At 49.2% G+C, this 21,978-nt stretch overlaps 1 protein-coding gene and 1 non-coding gene across 2 annotated transcripts in view; one reads left to right on the top strand and one right to left on the bottom strand.

Annotated features, from left to right (window-relative positions):
• Ndst1 (N-deacetylase and N-sulfotransferase 1) overlaps window positions 1–12,130 on the bottom strand; it is a 46,121-nt gene extending 33,991 nt beyond the window's left edge. The window contains exon 1 of the mRNA XM_042691959.1: window positions 12,038–12,130. The gene's annotated coding sequence lies outside the window, so the exon portion shown is untranslated. The remainder of the gene's footprint in view (window positions 1–12,037) is intronic.
• Trnaa-ugc lies at window positions 6,269–6,332 on the top strand. Its single transcript has one exon. It is a non-coding gene; the product is annotated as a tRNA-Ala (tRNA).
• Window positions 12,131–21,978: the final 9,848 nt, after the last annotated feature.

Below are 21,978 nucleotides of genomic sequence, written 5' to 3'. Positions count from 1 at the left end.
GGAGGCATCAGAGCCAGGGCTGAGGTGGGAGCTGAGGTAGCCAGGCAGGGCATGGCCTTGGGGTGGAGTCTTTGAGATTGTTATAATGTGCTCAGCATGGGCACCACATCCCAGAGACCAGCAGTCATGCTTTCGGGGATTTATCCTAGAAGTGGTAACTGCAAGTGTGTGAAGATTTCCCTACACAAATACAAATTACAACTGCAAATGCCCAGCAATCAGGGGGGGCCTTTAGAAGCTATAATGCAATGGTGGAATTCTAGACAGACATCACAGTATAAAGAACACTTAACACATTGTTGAAGTGGGAAAAGTTATAAAACAGTCTGCATATGTGGTCAAATGTCTGATAAACATTTGGTAAAACATTATGTGTAGGTTAGAAACTAGTACTAAATTTAAAAAAAAATTAACACTGATTGTCTCAGGGTGACTTTCATTTTCTGTTGTTTTAAGGTTTAAGAGCAGATTTTGTCCCACCTGTGTTGTGAAATTCTGTGTGGCATGGAGCATGCCCTATCCCTCTCTGGGCTTCCTGCCTGTTAGTGGGGATTGGAGGCTCTTCCTCTGAGACTCTACACTACAGTCTCACTAATGTGCCACCCTGGGAAAGCAGAGGCACCTCTCAAGAAAGCAGGCAGGGGCTGGGAAGGTGGCTCAGTGGTAGAATGTTTGCCTCACATGCATGAGGCCCTGGGTTTGATTCCTCAGTACCACATAAACAGAAAAAGCCAGAAGTGGTGCTGTGGCTCAAGTGGTAGAGCACTCACCTTGAGCTGAAGAGCTGAGGGACAGAGACCAGACCCAGAGTTCAAGCCCCACGACCGACAAAAGAAAAAAAGGCAAAGAAAGCAGGCAGCTGGGCACTGGTGGCTCATGCCTGTAATCCTAGCTACTCAGGAGGCTGAGATATGAGGATCGCAGTTCAAAGCCAGCCCCGGGCAGGAAAGTCCATGAGACTCTTATCTCCAATAAACAACTCAGAAAACTGGAAGTGGCGCTGTGGTTCAAATGGTAGAGCCCTAGCCTTGAGCTGAAGAGCTGAGGGACAGCGCCCAGGCCCAGAGTTCAAGCCCCATGACCGATCAAAAAAAAAAAAGAAAGAAAGAAAGAGAGAGAGAGAGAGAGAGAGAGAGAGAGAGAAAGAAAGAAAGAAAGAAAGAAAGAAAGAAAGAAAGAAAGAAAGAAAGAAAGAAAGAAAGAAAGAAAGAAAGAAAGAAAGAAAGAAAGAGAAAGAAAGAAAGAGAAAGAAAGAAAGAAAGAAAGAAAGAAAGAAAGAAAGAAAGAAAGAAAGAAAGAAAGAAAGAAAGAAAGAAAGAAAGAAAGAAAGAAAGAAAAAGAAAGCAGGTATCTATCAAGCCAGGGGAGGAGTGTGGCAGCTGGGGAAGGGAATGGTGTTTGGGAGGGGTTAGAGGGCTGAGGAAGGCTACCTGGAAGAAGTGATGTCTAAGCTGCCAGACAAGGAGGAATGTGAGCACAGAACACAACCTGGAGATAAGGGGCCATGTGGTGCCTTCCAGGGATTCCCTACAATTCTAGGTAAGAGAAGGGCAAGAAGTAGCAGGTGTTCTGGCAGAGCCTCAAAGGCTGGAGTGGCCAGTCCTGTTTATGCACAGGGTGTGCCAGCATCCACTTATCACTGATTAGGGCTGCCTACAGCTATAGCTAGACTCACTAGAGGCCAAGGCCAGGAATATAACAGGCAGGGAACCAGTTCTGTCCTGATGGTGCCCTACCCACACCTGCCACTTAGCCCCACAGAAGAGAAGAGGTCATTGACCTTCTGTCTATTTTTTTTTGAGCCACAGCGCCACTTCCGGCTTTTTCTGCTTATGTGGTGCAGGGTTTCATGCATGCTAAGGCAAGCACTCTACCACTGAGCCACCTTCCCAGTCCCTTCTATTTTATTTTTGTGCCGGGGCTTGAACTCGGGGCCTGAGTACTGTCCCTGAGCTGCTTTGCTCAAGGCTAGCACTCTACCACTTGAGCCACAGCACCACTTGTGGCTTTTTCTGCTTATGTGGTGCTGAGGAATCAAACCCAGGGTTTCATGCATGCTAGGCAAGTGCTCTACCACTAAGCCACCTTCCCAGCTCCCACTAGACAATTATTAACAGCCTTTCTCCTGGTTAATGATGCAATCCATGACCTAAATCCTCTGGGGGCCACAGACACCTGTTGGCAACTGAGAGCATTTTTTAGATGTTAAAAAATGTGTACATGAAACGAAAGCATGATTGCCAGAGATTGGGGTGGGGTGGGTGGAGAAAGGGTTCTGAAGACAGTGAGACTCCTCTGTATAGCCCTGCAATGGCGGGTGTGTCTCCTAACCCACAGAATGGTGCAACACCAAGACACATGGTGACACATGCCTGACAGGATCATCAGTCCCAGGCCAGCCTGGGCACAGTGACACCCTGCCTCAAAACATAATTAGGTACTTAGTTAACTATTGTCAACACAAAAGTGAACTCTGCTACCAACTCTGAGCTCTCGGTGACGATGGTGTCCATGCAGGTCCATCACCTTTCCCAGATGAACCACTCTAGTGGAGGACCTAGACATAGGGAGGGCAGTACATACAGGATGATATAGAAACTCTCTACTCTCAATTGTACTGTGAATCTAAAATAGTTTTGGGTTTTTTGGGTTTTGTTTTGCCAGTACCAGGGCTTGAACTCAAGGCCTTGTGTTCTTGTTTAGCTTTTTTACTCACAGCTGGTCCTCTACCACTTTAGCCATGCCTCCAGTCTTGACATTTTGCTAGTTATCTGGAAATTAGACTTCTCTACCTGGGCTGGTTTCAAATTTTGGTCCTCTAGGTTTCAGCCTCCTGAGTAGCTAGGAATATACATATAAATCTTTGGCTCCTAGCACTAAAGCTGTTTTAACTGCTTTTCAAAAACAAAAAAATTTTTTAAAGAAATAGCTGTAGGGCTGGGAATATGGCTTATTGGTAGAATGCTTGCCTACCATGTACGAAGTTTTGGTTTCAACTCCTCAGTGTCACATAAACAGAAAAAGCCTGAAGTGGTGCTGTGGCTCAAGTGGTAGAGTACTAGCCTTGAACAAAAGAAGCTCAGAGACAGTGCCAGGCCCTGAGCTCAACCCCCTGGACTGGTGAAAGAAATAAAGAGAGAAAGGAAGGAAGGAAGGAAGGAAGCAAGCAAGCAGCAAGCAGGAAAGGAAGGAAGGAAGGACAAACTACATATAGGCACATCTATTAGAGTATGTAACAATTTCAAGAAATTCAGACCAGGGCTGGGAAGGTGGCTCAGTGGTAGAGCGCTTGCCTTGCATGCTTGAGGCCCTGGGTTCCATTCCTCAGCACCACATAAGCAAAAAGAAAAAAGCCGGAAGGGTGCTATAGCTCAAGTGGTAGAGTGCTAGCCTTGAGCTGGAGAGCTGAGGGACAGCGCCCAGGCCCCACAACTGGACCCCCCCCCAAAAAAAAAAAAGAAAAAAAAAGTAATTCAGACCAACTGGTTGCACATGGTTCACACCTATAATCCTAGCTACTCAGGAGGCTGAGATCTAAGGATCAAGGTTTGAAGTGAGCCCGGGCAGGAAAGTCCATAAGACCCTTATCACCAATAAACTACTCAGAAAATGCCAGAGGTGTGGTTCAAGTGGTAGAGTGCTAGCCTTGAGCAAAAGAAGCTTAGGGAGGGGCTGGGAAGGTGGCTCAGTGGTAGAGCCCTTGCCTTGCATGCATGAGGCCCTGGGTTCAATTCCTCAGCACCACATAAGCAAAAAGAAAAAAGCCGGAAGTGGCACTGTGGCTCAAGTGGTAGAGCGCTAGCCTTGAGCTGGAGAGCTGAGGGACAGCGCCCAGGCCCAGAGTTCAGGCCCCACGACCGGACCCAAAAAAAAAAAAAGCTTAGGGATAGAGTCCAAGCACAGAGTTCGAGCCCCAGGACTGGAAGAAGAAAGAAAAGAAAGAAAAGAAAGGGGGGGTGGTGGAGGGATGGTAGAACAGGAAGGAAGGAAAGAAAGAAAGAGAGAGAAAAAAAGAAGAAATTCATACCAGATCCCCAAGTCCACCTGTGGACCCAGGCCTACGGTGCTGGTACACCTGCAGGCTGCAGAGGTGACTTCATTTCAAGCCCACACTCCTCTACCTCGATGTTACATAATCCTAGGCAAGACATTTAACTTCTCACTGCCTCAGTTTCCTAATATGTAAAGCATGACGAGTTTGTATATTTCCCAAGGTTGTAAAAACTAAGATTCTGGTGCAGGAAACCCTTAGAAGCACCCTGGCCTGGCAGGAGCTGCTGAGGAGCTTCTGTTTGCTGCTGTTGCCATGCACTCCTGCTACTTTTTCAACATCCTCAACTCACACAGCAAGGTGGAGCACATCTCTCCCATAGCCCTGGAGTTAGGCAGGGGCAACGCTGGCTACACAGAGGGAGAACAAGGGCTGGGGCTGGTGCCTGCTCAGTGGACCCATGTGGCCGCTGCTGCCTCCTCTCCCTGAACACCTAAGAAGAATCTCCATCACAGGAGGTCATGGCCTTTTCTGGGAGACTAAGAACACAGCTCTGGCAAAACACAAGACACAGAGCAAAATAGCTCCTGATCCCAGAGATCATCAAATATCCAGCTATGGGGGAAGAGCCAGATGCTTTGTAAAAATCTGCTGACCACTCAGCTTGCTGGCAAGGGGCCTCTGTACAACCCCACTGCCACCCACTCAAAGCCTCCTCACCCCTCCCTGGCCATTCTAGACCCTCAGGAACCCTTACATCATGAGGGATACAAATTAGGGGACTTCTAATCTCTCAGGAATCACTTGGGCCTCAAGCGCAGCTAGGCCTTGTAGCTCCCTACAGGGAGCCCACATCAGCCCTATCCCCAAAACCACAGCTTCACCAGCCAGTCTCCTGTCTTGGTCCTGCATTCTGGCCTTAACTGGTGAAGTTCTCATTGCAAGCAATGCTTCCCCGAACCTCTCGGGACACTTACTCATCCTTCACATCCCAGTTTCAAAGTCAGGGCTTCTCTGAAGTCATCTCTAACCACTCCACCCCTCAGACTCCACCAAGCCTCTCACAATGTGGGGGCCCAGAGCACAGGCACATGTTCTTTGGCTTAAGCAGCATCTTTCTTTAATTGAGAGGTTGCTATGAACAGATTAAAATCAGAAGTTTATCTAAAAGCAAGAACTTCTAACTTCTCATTAACAAGGATGGGTTCCAATGACACCAGATACAAGCCCTCCAGCCACGAGCAGCAGAGGCACTGGGGGTCTCCACTGCATGTGGAGACCTTGTCAGCACAGTCTCTGCATGCCTCACCATTCCACAGACAGCCTCCTGTCTTCACTCAGCTTCCTGCACTGGGACCAGCATGCACCTGAGCTGAGTCCCTGCAGAGCAAATACTTTGCCCTCGAAGGCATAGCAAGCCTCAGTCTCTGTGCCTGCTCTTACTAGCTCTGGGTCTCATTCCTAGGATTCATGCATTCAACTGAAGCCTATACTGGACCCTTGCCCATTCCAGATTCTAGAAAACTTGCTCTGAAGGCCTCTTTTTCTGATGGGTCCTGGGAAGAATTGTGGGGAACAGAGCACTTTTGGGTAGGGAAGTGGGGTAAGGAATGATTTTGACTCTGGAGCAGTGACTTTAGTTACCGTGGTATTTCCCGAAAGTGCAATGTTGCCATGGTGTCTCCATGACAACCAAAGCATCTCATTCATTATCTCTAGCACCTTGGCAGGAAAGGCTGGAACTGGGAGAAGACAGTGGGAGCCTGGCTAAGGACTGGGAGACTTCAATGGTTGAGTTCCCTCAAGTTTCCCCAACCAAGGGTCTTCTGCAGCTCTGGGACATTCCCTTTCACGAGGTCTGGCTTGCAATTTCAGATCTGCCACTGACTAACTGTTTGGTCTTGGGCAAAGGGCACCTCTCTAGGCTTCATTTTCCTCGTTTGTAGATGTGGATGATAATTAGTTGTGAGGGTAAAATGAGAAAAGGTAGGAAAAGTGATCAACACAGTGCCAGGTTCAAAGCCAAATGCCCAAGGTATGGTTCCAAAATGAAGATGATTATGACTGAGTTGGTATTAGACTGCAGAAGCCCCTGGGTTTCTCCATGTCATGGAGCATGAAAGCCTAGCCTCAAAGTCAGGAAGAAACCTGTCCAAATTAAGATTTAGTGGTTTCTGTGTGGCTGTTCCAAGACACTTTACCTTGGAGCCACTTTCTGCTCATCTACACACTGGGAATAACAGCTGCTTTTAAATTCCGATTGTGAGGGGCTGGGAAGGTGGCTCAGTGGTAGAGCGCTTGCCTTGCACGCATGAGGCCCTGAGTTCAATCCTCAGCACCACATAAGCAAAAAGAAAAAAGCCGGAAGTGGCACTGTGGCTCAAGTAGTAGAATGCTAGCCTTGAGCTGAGGGACAGTGCCCAGGCCCAGAGTTCAGGCCCCACGACCGGACCCAAAAATAAATAAATAAATAAATAAATACCAATTGTGAGTCCTCTGGCTCTGGGGAAAGTGGGAACTTCCATAACAAATCCTGACACTGGAGGCTTGGGGGAGGATAGAGCAGGCAAAAATTATTTTTTCTCTTTCTTTTTTCTTTTTTGGTCATGGGACCTGAATTCTGGGCCTGGGCACTGTCCCTCAGCTCTATAGCTCAAGGCTAGTGCTCTACCACTTGAGCCACAGCACCACTTTGGCTTTTTCTGCTTATGTAGGGCTGAGGAATCATGCATGCAAGGCAAGCACTCTACCACTGAGCCACCTTCCCAGCCCCCAAAGATTGTTTTCTGAGAGCCTCTGGGTGCCAGGTGCTTGTGAGGCCTGTCCATACAGCCCTGCCCTAAGGACCTGCAAGCTGCAGGAGGCAGAAGATGTGTGTCGATACCACTAGCATGTCTTGGTGTGTCACCACAATGCTTCACCCCTGCCTTCCCAGGGATAGCAGTGCAGTGGCCACTACCATGATTAAGGCCTCAAGAATGGCTGAAGACAGCCTGTTGGGCTTTGAACATTGGCTTCATTATTTCCAAGCCTTGCACAAATCTCTCAACTTCTCTGAGCCTCAGTTTCCCTTCCTCTACCCCTGGGAACAGGTCTTTCAGTTTTAAATTGTTGTTGTTTTTTTTTTCCCCCCACACTGCTTATCTATCTCAAGGGGCAGATTCCAAGACTTTCTGGTACACTCAGCTTGGTACAAGATAATAAAATGTTTACCCATTTGGGCTGGGAAGGTGGCTCAGTGGTACAGCGCTTGCCTTGCATGCTTGAGGCCCTGGGTTTGATTCCTCAGCACCACATAAGCAAAAAGAAAAAAGCCGGAAGTGGCGCTCTGGCTCAAGTGGTAGAGTGCTAGCCTTGAGCTGAAGAGCTGAGGGACAGCACCCAGGCCCAGAGTTCAGGCACCACGACCGGACCAAAAAAACAAACAAATAAAATGATTACCCATTTAACAGATTTGAAAACTGAGGCTCAGGAAGAAACCTGCCCAATGACACATACCAAATTAATAGGAAGTCAAGTTGAAGCCAGAGAAGAGGAGTAAGAGAATGAGCTTTAGGAAACAGAGATTTGACATCACCAGAGTTTGGATGAGTAGATGACCCAGCAGCCCCCCCCCCCCCACGCCCCTGTTCTCCAAGTCTGTTTAGCATCAGTGGGACTCAGACCTTCAACAAAGGTTTCTAAAGGCTCTGGGGCATCTTGGTTTTAGGTCTTGAAGCAACAATGACCAGGGTACTTGAGGGACAAATCTAGCACCCTGTCACATTTTATTTATTTATTTAGCCAGTCCTGAGGCTTGAACTCAGGGCCTGGACTCTCTCCCTGAGCTTCTTTTGCTCAAGGCTAGCACTCTACCACTTGAGCCACAGCACCACTTACAGTTTTTTCTGTTTATGTGGTACGGAGGAATCGAACCCTGGGCCTCATGCATGCTAGGCAAGCACTCTACCACTAAGCCATGCTCCCAGACCCTGAAGCACTTTTTTGTTGGTGGTGGTGGTGGTGGAGCCTGAGCTCTGGGCCTGGACACTGTCCCTCAGATCTTCAACTGTAGACTAATGCTCTACCACTTGAGCCTCAGACCCACTTCCGGCTTTTTCTGCTGATGTGGTGCTGAGGAATGGAACCCAGGGCCTCATGCATGCAAGGCAAGTGCTCTACCACTAAGCCACCTTCCCAGCCCCTGAAGCACATTTTATTCTGGACTGGGCCACTCCTGAGAATGCCATGCACCCACCATCCTGAGAACACACTCTAATCCCGTGCACATCAATGCACAGACAAGCTTGCTGAAAGGCAGCACCATGGCACTCAGGCCACACAGATTCAGGGAGCTGATGGAGGCCAGTGCAGGAAGAGCCCTGCAGGCAGCTCTGAAGCAGGTAAAGCAAGCGAGTGGTGTGGTATGGGCTTGGACAGGGACCTGGGAGGACAGGGTGGTGGCGGCAGCTGCAGGCCCAGGTACTGGCAGTCCCACGGGCACCCAAAGCCACTCCCACAGCTGGCCTACTGCCTCCCAGCCTGTCACAATCACCCCACTACCCAGCCACACCCCATACCCACCCACTCGACCAGTTACCCTGCCTCGGCCTGCCGCACCCACCACAGCCAGTGCTGTGAAGAAAATCCTCCACATTTGCTTCCCAGCTGTGCAGTTTCTCTGGCACAATTACATCCCTGGGAGGCTGAGCCCAGAAGCAAATCCCTCCTCTGCGGGAATTCATGGGCCCCATCCCCCAACACCACCCACAGTGCCTTTCTGAACCTGGCTTGGAGCCAAATTGTCACCTGTCAATCACCTGTGACACTAGGGTCACAGCCCACCCTGCAGCAACCACATGAAGACACTGAGGCCCAAAGACAGGAAAGGACCCCTAGGATCGTGCCACCAGGATGGCCTGTGTTACCACCTACCTTGGCCCCTTTCCTTGTCTGTTAAACCACTTGCCCATCCTCCTTCACGGCAGTCCCAGTTGAGAGTTGATTTTGCCTGATGTGAATCAAAAGTCCCTGTTGAACACTCCTCTGGATCTCCAGGGCTGTGCCCAGCATCAAATGTTTCCCCCAGCTACAACCCTGGGCACCCAGCTCCACCAAAAGCCTTCCAAGGCAGAGCAGGGTTCTGCCCACAGGAGGTGCTTGTACAGCTGTACCCTCACCAACCATCTTCTCCTTTTCTGAATCCTATGGGACTAAAGGAACTAATAATAGTCACTTCCATTTCCTAGACACCACTTTTGCATCATGCACTAATATTTCACCCTTTGAACAGCAACATGATCTCTATTCTCCCATTCTATAGATAAGGAGCTAAATTCCCGGAGGTTCTAGCACAGGGAGAGGTGACTGAGCACTTTAGCCCAAAGCCTGGTGCATTCACTACTCAGCAGCACAGCCCCTCTGCTCACCTGACAGCTGCCCTGGCTAGGCACCCTGCCCGTCCCATCTCTGGCCCCCTTGCAGTGACTTGCTCTGTTTTTGTTCCAATCCATGTTGTGAGTGTTTTAACATCACAAGCAGCAGCTAATGAGCCTTCCTGGAAGCAGCCCTGCAAATTCTCCATCAATCAACAGGCTCACCAAGCATGAAGGGCTGCTTACTCCCTGGTTCTCAACTCAGGAATTTTGTTCTGGACTCCCTGGCACACAGGAAGGTCTGAGAAAAAAAAACATAAGGAACCTCAACCCCACTTGATGAAATTGTCTTTTTTTCAGTGGGCCTAAGTGGAGAGCTTACCTTTGCATAGCTCTGAAGAGAGAGTTTGCTGAGCAAATAAACAAACACATGGCCTGGAGGAGGGGATGTGTGGGGAGGGAGGCAGGTCAGGCCAGCTGCTGCCCTCAGACCCAAGTACAAGCTCCCCGCCCCCGCCCCCCTCTCACTGGTGGGAGGGGAGAGGCAGGGAACTGTTCACCAGTCCAGGAACCTTCCCAAACACAGCTCTTGGCCAACCCCTAAATCTGCCGAGGACAACCCCTAAATCTGCCGAGGACAGTCAATCCACCCTGAATTATTTTCTTAGGTCCAAGCACTCAGAAGGAAAAGAACACTTCCTTACAAATATCATAACATCGGGCTGGAATGTGGCTTAGTGGTAGAGTGCTTGCCTCGCATGCATGAAGCCCTGGGTTTGATTCCTCAGTACCACATAAACAGAAAAAGTGGGAAGTGGCACTGTGGCCCAAGTGGTAGAGTGCTAGCCTTGAGCAAAAGAAGCTCAGGACAGTGCCCAGGCCCTGAGTTCAAGTCCCAGGACTGAAAAAAAAAAAAATCATTACATAATGTCCCTTATTGACAGTATCTTTCAAGCTCCTGGCCAAGTTCCTATTAACTTCTTTTTTTGGGGGGGCCTGGGCACTGTCCCTCAGCTCTTCAGCTCAAGGCTAGCACTCTACCACTTGAGCCACAGTGCCACTTCCGACTTTTTTCTTTTTGCTTATGTGGTGCTGAGGAATCGAACCTAGGGCCTCATGCATGCAAGGCAAGCACTCTACCACGGAGCCACCTTCCCAGCCCCTCCTATTAATTTCTATCTGTGTACCAGTGCCCCTGCATCTCTACCTCACAACCTCAAAGTCTATCTGCAGGTCACAAGCCCTAGACTGCTGAGCTGGCTTCTCTAGCAATAACAAACTTCATTCCAGCCCCACAGAAAGCTTGACTGGAGGCAGGTACCATGGCTTCTAGAGAGTCAGGACCTCAGTCAGCCCCAGTCAAAGGCCTCATACGAGGGAAGAGGTGGGGGCAGGAGTGAGGGTTGAAGCAGGTGATCTCAGCTGGAATGCCAGGCCAAGGACAATGGTGACTAAAACATGTTTCATGGGCTTGGTCTGTGCCAGGCATTTCCCAATCATTACCTGCTTATTTGTCATTTGCTCCCAAGTAAGTAAAGATTGATTTGTTCCTGAGAGTCTCCTATCTTCCCCTCCTGCTAAGCCCCTAGCCTCCAGCATGGCCAGCTCTGGGCTGCCAGCTGAGAGGTTCTAGAAGCAGGGATACTCCATTTCACAGATGCAGAACAAGACATGTATGTAATCCACATCAGCTTCCCAACCATCCCCAGGACGAGGAGGCACGAGGAGGCAGGGTCCCCTGAAGTCAGCCAGGCCCCAACAGCCAGGAGGTTGGGGGCTGAGTAAGGAGCTCAGCAGGAAGAGTTCCTCTAGACATTTCAGAGCCCCGGCTATTACTCCTCTGAACCCGTTTCTTCAACAAGGTGTGCACAGATCCTAGCAGAAGCTGGGACCTGCTAGAGTCACAGAATCTTTTGAGAAGTTGATGATAGTTGCTACCAGATTCTTTGCAGACCCACAAATTCAGGCCCCACCAATACGCCAAACTTGGAAGCTTTCTGGGGTGCCTCATGAGAGCAAGCCCTGCTCTCATGGTCTCTGGGGCTGGAGGCACAAATGCTTCTGGTACATCTGAGTGGCAACTGAGTGCCCCAGTGCTCACTGTACCCAGGATAAACTCTCAGCTCTTGGACTTGGCTCCAGGTGGGTCTCTGTGGATACCTGGCTGTCCCAATAAGCTTTTTTTTTTTTTTTTTTTGGGGGGGGGGCGGTTGTGGGGCCTGAACTCTGGGCCTGGGCGCTGTCCTCAACTCTTCAGCTCAAGGCTAGCATGCTAACACTTGAGCCATAGCACCACTTCCGGCTTTTTTTTTCTGCTTATGTGGTGCTGAGGAATCGAACCCAGGGCCTCATGCATGCAAGGCAAGTGCTCTACCACTGAGCCACCTTCCCAGCCCCCCAGTAAGCTACAAGAGAAACTCAGCTCTTCTTCAACTCCTTCTGTCACCTCTTCCTATCTCCTTCTCCCTCGGCAATCTGTCAGGTCAGTGCCTGGAACTGCATAACCTGCTTCGGATCCCAATTAGATAGTATCCTGGCCAGTGCTAGGGGCCAGCTACATACTAGAGGCCCCTCTTAGGCTGGTGTGCACATGCACAGAGCATATGTGGACACAGTAAGGGATTAGGTACAGCAGTCAGAGAGCACAGGACGCCAGGAAAGAACAGGGAGACAGGGGAATGACAAGACCCACCAGAGTTCCAGGAGTCCAGGCAGCGGCTGCTCAGCTCCTCTGGCTTGGCTCTCAACAGCTCCACACTCTTTACTTTACTCAGCTGCATCTAATCTGAGAGCCAGAACAAATGGCATTACTGTCCACCCAGTCCCTCCTAGGAGGGAGGGAAAAGCAGGGAGGGAGGTGGCTCTAGGGCACCCTGAGCCACCAACCACAATGCTGGAAGCCTGCTCCTTGCCCCAACCCTTTCAGGAACGCCAGCTGTTACCTTCTAGACCTCACAAAGAGAAAGTACTCCCCCAAATCTGTCTAGGATAGCAGGAAGGGCCCACCTGAAGGTACCCTTCATGCAAAAGGACACACATGTCCCCAAACCCTCCTACCAGTGGGCACTCTGGTTCCTTTCAAGAGAGTGGCAGGCAGGAGTAGTAAGAGCCCTTGGCAGACAGAGTTATAGCTCTGCCTGACTCCCCAGGTGACTCAGACAAGTCCCTTCCCCTCCAGGTCCCAGTTTTCTTAACTGTCCTACAAATAAGGAAGAAGAAAAGACTAATATCTTCTCAGGACCAGCTGGTAGTCAAAGTGTCCATGGTGTTGGCTTCTGGCCTCTGCCCTATGCCAGCTCAGTTGCCAGGCCCCTCCCATCACCCCAGGAGGAAGAAAAGTGACTGGCAGAAGTATGTCCAAGTGATGGGGCTGAAAACGCCTCACAAAGCCAAGGCCCAGAGAGAAAAAAAACAACTCAGTCCTAGTCACATGGTAAGCTAGAAAAGAGCAAACCAGCCACAGGCTGCTTCCTGGTAGCTAGCAGCCAGAAGTACTACCTGAAAAGGTATTTGACATCTTAGAGGATGCCAAAGGACAGCACAAGGCACCTTGCTGATGGCATAATCTCATACTTAAGAGCAGCAGAACTAATATGATGGTGTGTTCAGTCCAGAGATAAAGACCGGCCTTCCAGCCTTTGTGTCACACTATGTGAGTAGCTAGGGGGTCCTTCCAGACATAGGTAAATCCTAGGAATTCGTTGCAGGGATCAGCAGCCTTGCCAGGTCTTAAAAAGACGTGAGCATCTGTAATCTCAGCACTTGGGAGACTGAGGCAGAAAATCAAGAATTCAAGGCCAGCCTGGGCTCTACAGCAAGACCCTGACTCAAAAAGGACAAAAGGAAGTTATCTAGTGCCAGCAAGAGGCTTAGCTTTAGTGATGGGGAGACTGCCCAAAGGATACCCCCAAACCAGCCAGCTATAGATGACTTGGGAACATTGAAAAGCCTCAGATCCTATGGCCAGAAGCAAGGGGAAGGCAAGCAGCTGGGATGACTCAGAGCCAGGGAAAAGCCTGGAGGCATGTGGAGTCACAGAAGCCCCCTAATCTCCTGGAGGCCTGGTGGGCAAACATGAGACCTGCTGAGACCAAGGAGGCCCACATGAAAGCAACTTGTCCCTCCAGACTTGCTGAGGCTCAGTACCACAAGAGCCTGCAGCCAGCACAGAGGCCTGGGGGCTTAGCACACACCTCGGAGCCCAACCATAAGGGAGGACGGGACAGGAACCAGCTCCTCTGAAAATCAGGCAGCTGAGGATAGAAAGAGCAAAAAGTATCAGATGAGCCAGGCACCAGTGTCTCATGCCTGTAATCCTAGCTATTCAGGAGGATGAGATCTGAAGATCAACAGTTGGAAGCCAGCCTAGGCAGGAAAGTCTCTGTGAGACTCTTAACTCCAACTAACTACCAAAAAAAGCCAGAAGTGGAGCTGTGGCTCAAAGTGGTAGAATGGTAGCCTTGACCGAAAAAAGGGAGAGCCCAGGACCTGAGTCCAAACCCCAGGGACGGACACACACACACACACACACACACACACACACACACACACACACACACACAGACACACACACACACACACACACACACACACACACACACACACACACACACGGTACCTGCTGACCTACTCTAGACAGACTCCTTTTAAAGGGACCAAGGCAAGGACTCTGGAAGGTGCCTCTAGGTGTTCTGAACAGCACAGAGTCAGGAGACTCAAGTTTACATCCTAAATTAGGCACTGCCCAGGACCCTGACCAGGTTAGAAGAGCAAGGTACCAGTAATAACCTTAATGAAATCCCTCCTTCTCTGCTTCCTCCTATTCCTCCCCTTCTTCCTCCTCACCTGCAGCAAGTGCCCTGGAGGTATCAGGATATCTTACTCCACTCACAGCTTTGAACTAACCTGTCAGCACCTAAGGCAAGCATCAGCTGCAGGGCCTTACTTTGTTCACCCGTAAAATGGAACTGGGCCAAATGATACCATGGCCCCTCAAAAGCCTTATCAGGATGCTGGTACAGGAAGCAAATCTGATCTCCAGTACATCTCCACAAACGGGTGCAAAGCGCATTTGCTCACCCTGCAAAGCTTTACTAACTGCTTGGCCTCCAGATCCTGAGGGCCTCATAGAAACTTGCTCAAGCTCCCCATTGGGAAACACTTCACTGAGCTCTGAATCAGCACCTCTCTTGCTCTTAATCCCCACATTCCACGGCATCAGCCACTGGCACCCCAAACCCACCAGGGCCTGGAAAATGCCATCAGGACTTTGCACCTCCCACGTGTTCTAGTATATAATGCTGGGACTAAGGTGCGAGGTGGCCGGGTACAGGCAAGAAGGGAGAGCTGTGTGGGCACAGGCAATTCCTCATACTGGCCAGCCTACAGCCACACCAGCTGTCCACTACCATGGTCACAATGTCCTCACTGCCATCAGCACAGCACAGCACAGCTACCACTTGCCACTGTGAAGTGTTAGAATGGTACAAATCTGTTTCCCATTTCATAAAAGCTCAATAGGGATTTCTCCCTCCTTTCTTGGAAGAGGGAAATAGAACTACTGACTTCCCAGAAGGCACACCAAGACACCATGTTTGAGAAATGGCCTATGCCTCCCTGTGAAGGACTGGGTCTGCCCAATGATGCCAGGCCAGCCAGTCCTGGTATACCAAATCACCACAGCAGCACCAGCACTCGGTTAAGTATCACACTTGGTTAAGCACCCCACCCTAGCCTAAGTAAGCACTGCTTTCAGGAAGGTGGACCATCAGGCTTAGAAGGGTCAGGGTTGGCATTCAAACCCAGGCAGAATGGCTCCTAAGCCTAAGATCTACACCTCTGTGCTGACGGCTGTCTGGGAGGCTCCACCACAAGCAATGGCTGGAGAAGACAGGAGGCCAGACACATCATGTAGTATGTGTGCCTGGTAGGGCACGGCAAGATTACAATAAAAGAAGGATAAACAAGTTCATGAGGAGCCCACAAGAGGGAGGCTGTATAAACGTCTGTCTGGGAAGGAGGCCAGGCGTCCAGGCAAGGGACACAAGAACAGAAGGAGGTGACATATATAAGGAGGATGCCATAAGACCTTAGTCAAGTGCATTGCTCTCTCTAGACCAGCTGTTGGGGAAAGTCCCTGGAATATTTCCAGAGCCCCCCACTATCTCTAAAGGCACTTAGATCCTAGGCGAACAATACCTAGTAATGCCCTGCCCAAAGCCCCAGAGACCTAAAATGTCCTTGGCTGACCTGGCATAACTCAACTGCTATAGAAAGACTTACAGAAGCAAAGGGCTTGGCTGGGCCAGGCACCAGTTAAGTATGGGTCCTGAGAGGGCCACATTCCATTCATTCAGATGTGGCCCTCCCCACGGCTCCACTGGAGACAGCATCACCCAGTCTGGGCCCAGACCACAGCTAAGTCGCGTCCAAGTGCCCAGTGGAATGACATGCCACACCAGTCCTGCTCAGAATGCTATGTGCTTTTTTGTTATTTTTGTTTTGCTTTTTGGGGGGAGGGTTTTCTTTGTTTGGCTGGGGATCTTTTTTGTTTTGTTTTTTGTTTGGGGGCAGGTCCTAGAGCTTGAACTCTGGGCCTGGGTTCTGTCCCTGAGTTCCTTTTGCTCAAGACAAGCACTCTACCACTTGAGCCACAGCTCCACTTCTGGCTTTTTCTGTAATTGGAGGTAAGAGTCTCACAGATTTCCTGCTTGGGCTGGCTTCAAACTGTGATCCTCAGATCTCAGTATCTTGAATAACTAGGATTACAGGGGTGAGCCACCAGTGCCTAACACTTTTTTTTAAAATATATCTATTTATTTATTTTTAATTTTGTGTGTGTGTGCTGGTCCTGGGGCTTGAAGTCATGGCCTTGGTGCTGTGCTTTTTTGCTCAAGGCTAGCATGCTACCATCTGAGCCACAACTCCATTCTCAATTTTTTTTTTAAGAGATAACAATGGAAGGGTGACACTGATCAAGATGCATTATACTCATAACCTGATTTGGGGGAATTGTATCCTCTTTTGTACAACTACTTAGTAAAAAAAATTTTTTTAAGGGAGAATTTTGTTCAGACTGGCCTCAAAATTCTGAGCTCAAGCAATCCTCTTCCTCAGTCTCTTATCCTCCTCCTCAGCCTCCTAAGTGCTGGGACTAAAGGCACGTATCACCATGAACCCTATATGCTGCATAAGTCACCTCAATGTCTCACTCCTACTTCCATAAAGCTAACCACTGGGATGGAAAGACAAGGGTTTCTAGAGGCTGCCATGCCAAGTCACTGAGGACCCTTGGGGAGGGAAGCAGGAAGGATCCCTAGGATCAGCCCTCAGTCCCCAAACCTCCACCTCTAGAAGGTGGATAGGAACAGAGACTTGAGAAGATGACCAGCCCTAAGCTCTGTCCTCATAGCTTTCCATTAAACCATTTAAAACCATGCTCATGCGCAATAACTTCCCAAGGCTCCCACCACCGACTAAGCAAAGCTCCCTAACCTAATGGGCCACAAAAGCCATTGTTACTAACTAATGTTCTCCGTTAACTGGATGTCATGTGCCAGGGGCTTTTATTTTGTTGTTGTTGTTGGTTGTGGGGCTTGAACTCAGGGTGGGTCCTGAGCTCTTTTGCTCAAGGCTAGCACTCTACCACTTGAGCCACAGTTCCACTTCCCTTTTTCTGGTGGTTCAACTGGAGCTAAGAATCTCCTGGACTTTCCTGACTGGGCTAGCTTTGAACTGCAATCCCCAGATCCTAGCCCCCTTAATAGCTAAGATTAGAGGTGTGAGCAGTGCCCAGCTCTGCAGGGACCTGTGATACATGGTTTCTTACATTTCTCATTTAACTCTCAAAGTAACCTGTGAAACAGGCATTGTGAATGGCCCATTTTCACAGATGAGAATGTTGAGGCTCAGTGAGATTTTGTCACTAGCCTAATGGAGCAGACATTCATACCTGCCTGACTCCAGATTTATTTTTTGTTTTTTCTTGGAGTACTGGGGTTTGAAGTGAGGGCCTTATGCTTGTCAGGCAGGTGGTCTATCACTTGAATCACATCTCTAGCCGATTATTTTTTGAATAGGGTCTCTGGATTTAAGGGCAGGCCAACTTGGACTTCAATCCTCCTATCAATGCTTCTGGCATAACTGGGATGGCAGGTGCATGCCACTGTCCTCAGCTTTCAACTGGTTGAGATGAGATCTTACTTTTTGTGCAAGCTGGTTCTCAAACTTCAATCTTCCTGATCACCTAAGTAGCTGGGATTATAGAAGTAAGCCACCATGCCTAACCAAGCCTAGATTCAAAATACTATACTCTCCTACCTCCTCAGAACTCTGGGGCCAGCACTGCTATGCAAAGGAGAGTAAATTAAGATGGAGAGCTCTGTTGGTAGTAGAACCAGGAGAAAGCCTGAGGCTTCCAGCCTCCCGCTCCCGCAGGAGCAACTACACCAGGCGGCGTATAAGACAGAAAGGCTTGGATCTCCACCACACCAATGAGCCCCCTCTGCCCAGGAGGAAGGAAATGCAGGAAGAGGTTTGCAGAGAGGAGAGATCATGGAGTTCTCCCACAGTAGACGCTTAGAGCTAGGGGGTCCCACAGAGCACCCCTCACACCCCAAAAGCCACAGAGGCACACAAGGTCCAGGATCTATCTCCACCAGACTGTGCTCCTCCCTAACACAGCTGACTCCAAAGCTCTATTTCTCTCTCTCTCCAAACCAGCTTGTCAATAGCCTTCCCTGTCTTTAAGTGACAAGGCTGTCCTTCCAGTTCCTCCAGATACCTGGCAGCCAACACTCATTTCTTCTCACTCCTTGTATCTAATCCCATCAGCTCAACCTGCTTCTGGTGCTCCTTTCACCACTGGGTCCTCACTACTCTAGTAATGGCAGCCACCTCCAGCAGGTCATCCTGCATTCCTCTTTTTCCCGGCTCTTCTCCCTGTGGAGGAAAAGGCAGGCCAGTCCTCAGCCGCAGGCCAAGCAGCTTCCCCTTCACCCAGGCTCAAAAAAGTCTTTCTGATGGGCAAGAAGCCCTAAGCATGGGCTCCATCCCACAGCCACTTTGCTGCTCCCTGCATGCCTGAGCCCACCCTGCTTCACAGCCCTGGCATGGCTGCTCCATCCTGCAGCCAAGACTTGCAGCTTTTCCCTGCCTCCCTTCCACAGTCTGCAATCCCCTTCCCAGAGATACCCACCTGACAGGGCAGAGCCAGGCTCTCAAATCACACTAGCTATCCCCCACCCAAATATTTGTTCGCTGGGTTACTGATTCCATCCCACATCTAGCAGTTAAGCCCTTAGTCCAACACAGGGACTTGGTCTACTCTGTTCACCACTATGTCATGGATCCTAGGAAAAAATGGTCTGGGACAAAGTAAATGTTTAATTTTTTTTTTTAATGTGTTGATGAGGAATGAGGCACTCTTATTTCCCTCTTTCAAACCTACCTTTGGTCTCCATGACCTGGGAGTCAGGCCCCTGGGGACTGATATTATTCCCATGCCAACTAAATCCCAAGGTTTCACATGACCAAGTCCAGACCAATCAGTACTCTCCCAGGACAACTGCTGAGCTCATGGCATGAGTTAATGGACAGGAATGGAGCTGACTACACATCTGCTTGTCTAATGTCTACATCTGTCTGGTTCCTGACACTCAGGTCCCCAGAAGGAGCATGGAGGGGCCGTTGCTCCTCTTCGTGGTCCTCCAGTGCTGCCCCAGGCCTCCAGCAAGAGGAAGCAAAGGAAGGAAGCCAGGGCCACGCCTGCCCTCTTCCTGTTGTCAGCAGGAGAATGGTCAGAAGAAAGCTTTGTGCTCAGAAGAAACAGCATGAAGCCAGTGCCAGGCGGAAGTGGGCACGGGGACTGCTGGCCTCTAGGATAAAGTTCAGGGAAAAACAAAGAAGGGGAGAGAGGGTGCTTGAGAGGTCACATACCCAACTAGTTCCATGCCTCCAGGGTGGCTTGGCCCTGGCAGGTTCCGCTTCCATGTCCTCCTACACTACCAAACGATTGCCCCTTGGGTGATCTGCCAGTAACCCTGTACAGGAACTGGACTTGGGTTCTGGTCCAGTTTTCCACATACTCGTGCATGACATTGGTGAGTATCTCAGTTTACCCAATATAAATGGCTTGTTCAGGCTTGCACTTGGCAGGCTTACATTTGAAATGTCGGCCTGTATGCTACAGAACCATACAGTGGAAGACCACAGCAGAGGACAAGGTCACTACCCCCCACCCCCACCCAGGCCAGGTCCTCCTGTGGAAGGCTGACTCCACAGATACAGTACTTGCTTTCTATAGCCCAGGCTTCCAGCCAGCCTCCTCTGGGCCCAGGTACTCCTCTCCTGGGCTGGTACCTACGGTAATGGGCAAGTCTTCTGGGCCTAGCTGAGTTGGACCAGGACTCCTCACCCACCCTGAAATGACATGCCTGATGTGATATGCTTGATGTCCTGTGTTAGCCGAAGGGTGAGTCATGAGTCATGCTTGGCCACAGCTATAAGAACTCAGCAAGCTGATGCAGAGAGCAAATGTGACTCCCAGAGAGAGAAAGATCCCCGAAGTCAACCAGGAGTCCACCCTACCATCCTAGGGCTCCATGAACTAAGACATGGTCCTAAACCTCTAGAGTCTGGCTTTAGTATGAACAAAAGAAACCAGAGGAGCAGGGTAAAAACTACAAAGTTGTCCCTCACTATATTGTGGTTCACTTACTGCGGCTTTACTGTATTGTGGGTTTAAAAAAAAATTTTTGATGTAAAGCTGGGCACTCACGCCTGTAATCCTAGCTATTCAGAAGGCTGAGATCTGAGGATCACGGTTCAAAGCCAGCCTGGGTTGAAAAGTCCCTGAGACACTTATCTCTAATTAACCACCATTAACTGGAAGTGGTGCTTGTGTCTTAAGTGGTAGAATGCTAACCTTGAGCTGAAGAGCTAAGGGACAGCGCCTAAGCCCCGAGTTCAAGCCCCATGACAGACAAAAAACAAAACAAAAACAAAAAACATAGTGATCCCTCACCTATCATGGGTGAAAATCCACAAAGCAACAATAAGTAAACCGTGATACAGGAGGGTCATAACGCTGCTATTTGGTGGGTTTTCACCTATCACAGGGGCTCTGGAACGTGCAATAGGTGAAAGATGGATCACTGTATGCAGTTTTTGCAAACTTCCTAGATTTTTCATTTAGCACCTAGATCCTTCCCAGGAGGAAACATTTGAACTCATCTGGGGACACAGTTAAGATTTCAACTGAGTCCAACAGATTGGAGGGGCTGGGAGGAAAGTGGGGAGATCATACAATGTTGGTGGAAAAGCAAATGAGTGCAACTACTGTGAAAATCAGTATGGAGGTTCCTCAGAAAACTAAAAATAACCACTACTGGGCCTATTTCCAAAGGAGAGTAAATCAATCTCCAAGAAAGACACCTGAGTATTTGTTATTGTAGCTCTGTTCAGAATATTTAAATGCTGGAATCAGCCAAGGTGCCCAACAACAGATGAATAAAGAAGACACCATGCATGTGTATACATGCATGTGTACATGTGCATTCATACACATGCAATAGAATATTACACTGTTATAAAGAAAAATGAAATTATGTCATTTGCAGGAAAATGGGTGAAATTAGAAGATATCAAATAATTAAGTAAAACAAGTCAAGCTCAAAAAAAAAAAACACAACAAATCGCCAGGCACCTATAATCCTAGCTACTCAGGAGGCTGAGATTTGAGGATCTTGATTCAAAGCTAGCCTGGGCAGGAAACTCTGTGAGATTCTTTTTTTTGTTGGTTGTGGGGCTTGAACTCTGGGCCTAAGGCGCTGCCCCTCAGCTCTTCAGCTCAAGGCTAGCACTCTACCACTTGAGCCACAGTGCCACTTCCAGCTTTTTCTGTTTACGTGGTGCTGAGGAATTGAACCCAGGGCCTCATGCATGTGAGGCAAGCACTCTACCACTGAGCCACCTTCCCAGCCCTCTGTGAGATTCCTGTATTCAAAAAAGCACAAGTGTGGGCTGGGAAGGTGGCTCAGTGGTAGAGGGCTTGCCTTGCATGCATGAGGCCCTGGGTTCAATTCCTCAGCACCACAGAAGCAGAAAAAGCCAGAAGTGGTGCTGTGGCTCAAGTGGTAGAGTACTAGCCTTGAGCTGAAGAGCTGAGGGACAGCGCCCAGGCCCAGAGTTTAAGCCACACCACACATACAAAAAAAAAAAAAAAAAAACCTCAATGAAAACTGTTCATTAATCAAGGGTTGAGGAAGGAAAAAGAAACAGATTCTGTTGGGAGGGATGTTAATGAGAGAGAATTGGGCTAATGAGGTGAAAGAGGAAGGATATAGTGGGAATTCATTGTGAGCAAGTATAAAAACAGAACAATGAAACTTCTTTAAATTGTATTAGGAAGCAGGGAGGGAGGGGATGGAGCTACTGATGGAAATACATTACCTACATGTGTGGAAATGTCACAATGAAAAACCCCCCTCTACAACGAATGTATGCTAGTTTTTAAAGAGTCCATAAACCTCAAATGGACAGACAGCTGGACAAGAAGCTGGTGAGTAAAAGTAATTTACTAATGTCTGCTCATTTGCTCCCTGCTTCCCTGCCCCAGGATTCACAAGTAGCACA

Source organism: Dipodomys spectabilis, unplaced genomic scaffold (genome assembly GCF_019054845.1).
Source record: "Dipodomys spectabilis isolate Male_0828 unplaced genomic scaffold, ASM1905484v1 ptg000147l, whole genome shotgun sequence".
Lineage (NCBI taxonomy): Eukaryota > Metazoa > Chordata > Mammalia > Rodentia > Heteromyidae > Dipodomys > Dipodomys spectabilis.
The sequence above is the reverse complement of the archived record's forward strand: the minus strand, read 5'-3'. Positions and strand labels throughout refer to the sequence as shown.